General features: G+C 36.1%; 1 long non-coding RNA gene across 1 annotated transcript in view; it reads left to right on the top strand.

Moving 5' to 3' along the window:
- The window catches only part of LOC117168740, a 6,923-nt gene extending 5,039 nt beyond the window's left edge, over nucleotides 1-1,884 (top strand). The window contains exons 2-3 of the long non-coding RNA XR_004466546.1: nucleotides 572-706; nucleotides 1,781-1,884. This is a non-coding gene — a long non-coding RNA (uncharacterized LOC117168740). The remainder of the gene's footprint in view (nucleotides 1-571; nucleotides 707-1,780) is intronic.
- Nucleotides 1,885-2,084: the final 200 nt, after the last annotated feature.

Here is a 2,084-nt window from a genome sequence, read left to right as displayed (position 1 = left end):
CTATCTAAGGATGGTACTATAGAACGCCACCTCAAGGTAGGCCTAGTGGCGCCATCTCTTGGTCAGGCCGGAAACTTATCAATCCACCCTCGTATGTCATCATAGAGCAAAAAAAGCAAAAAATCTCCACTTACCGTTTATCGCATTATAATCATTTTTAGTGAGTTTTCGTAGGTGGCGGCGCTGAGTGGACGTCCTGCTAGTGCCGCCACCCTCTTCTCCGTAGATTAAACAGCAACCAAATTTTTTTTAGCATAAACTTAGCAAAAAAGCCAAAAAATATAGCTTATTCCATTTTATAATTTGCCTTGTCGGCGGCGCTGAGTGGACGGACCTGCTCGGTGCAGTGAAAGTAGGGCAGGTGAAGAAGGTGAAAGTAGGATTGGATACGGAATGATAAGATGTAAAAGATAAGGAAAGGAGTTAGAGAGGGATGTGTAAACTTATGTACGGAATAACAGATTAAAATTGTTTTACATATTTTCAGTGCCTCAGCGTATAGTTGCTAACTAGTTAATTTAAATATTATTATTTAGTTCTATTCAAATTTTTAATTTCTGTTTTTTGGCAGAGCTGAATGCAACGGAGCCGGGAGAAGGTGTATGTTTGGAAGAAAGGCGAAAGCGAGGACGACCGCGAGGGTCACTGACAACGCGAATTCCAGGACAGGTTCTAGGGCGACCGCGAAAGAAACCGTTAGATCAAGGTAAATTTGGATTCACAGATCCTAATAACGGTCAGAAATATTTAAAACCATATTTCCTGCGTAAAAATGATTCTATTATAACTTTAATTATCTCACTACACTGCCATCACAAAACTTAACCACACTATGTACAGTATTAAGACTAAAATGTGAACGATTTTTAATGATTTTTATCTCCCCTAGGTGGCGTCTGTGTTAATGCTTGTGTGGTAGAAAGGGAATATCAGGAATATAGGAACATAGCGGACATGCAAATTGCGAGTGGGTGATTATATTAATCACGCCTCCAAATCATTTACATTTTCTGTTTTGAAATAAATTTACATTATTTTTATTTTCAAATTGAAAAAGAGACCGATCTGTTCGAGTAGTACTCAAGTGTTGGGCTTGATATCTCTGTTTAAATATTTTTTTCATTTAGAATTATGGGAAGAATAATTTGCACAAGCAAACCATTTCATGTAATATCATCATGTTTTTTTATATTGCATAAAATGGTTTTTTGTTTACGTAAATTATTCTTCCTTGTAAATCTAAATACAATAGTATATTATAAAGATTTATCTATTAATTCAAACGATTTCACCTTATAAACTTATATCATATCCTAGGCACGCGAAAGGGAATGTATGAAAACTGAGAAGGAGGAACGGATGCCTTGTCTAATGTTTGTAACTCACATTTGCAGAGTATTTGTTGATAGAGTAAACTTGAAATTAAAAATAATAATAACAAATTCACGTTATTGCACATATTTTTACTGTCTCCGTTTATAATTGTTGAGTGGCTAACCGTCCACTTCTCGAACCTCACAATCTTCTGTCCTACCTAGAACGGGTCCAGTAGACCCGAGAAAACTTCAAACTAACATATCTCCAATTAGCATTAAGTTAGCTCCATTTTTTTTAAATCAGTCCAGAGTCTCGCATAAATAATTACTGTGAAAATAGATTCTTTGGGGAAAAAACACTGCTGAAACAAACGTCCGAGTCCCTGGGAACCGTTTTATCACTTAAGGGGTATTGTAAATCTTTATATAAGGTCTTTTAACATTTGAAAGTCTTTTTTTTACAGAAATAAATTCAACAGAGCAGAGAGAAGGTTCATCATTAGGAGAACGTCGAAAGATAGGGCGACCACGAGGAGCATGGGCAAATCAAGTGAAATTTCAAGTCGCAGATCCTAATGATGGCCCACCACATAGAGTTGTCTACTATGGGAATTACAAAATTCAAGTTTGGTTAGATGGTCCTTTAGTTCGGAAATCTATATTTCCGGACAATTATATTCCTCAGGGGAAATATTTTAAATTTAACCATTTGCTAATTCGTACTTTCAAAAGAGAAGACGTTATTTTAGTGGCATATATAAATCAGCG

This window comes from Belonocnema kinseyi, chromosome 3 (genome assembly GCF_010883055.1).
Source record: "Belonocnema kinseyi isolate 2016_QV_RU_SX_M_011 chromosome 3, B_treatae_v1, whole genome shotgun sequence".
In the NCBI taxonomy this organism is placed as follows: Eukaryota; Metazoa; Arthropoda; class Insecta; order Hymenoptera; family Cynipidae; genus Belonocnema; species Belonocnema kinseyi.
The sequence above is the reverse complement of the archived record's forward strand: the minus strand, read 5'-3'. Positions and strand labels throughout refer to the sequence as shown.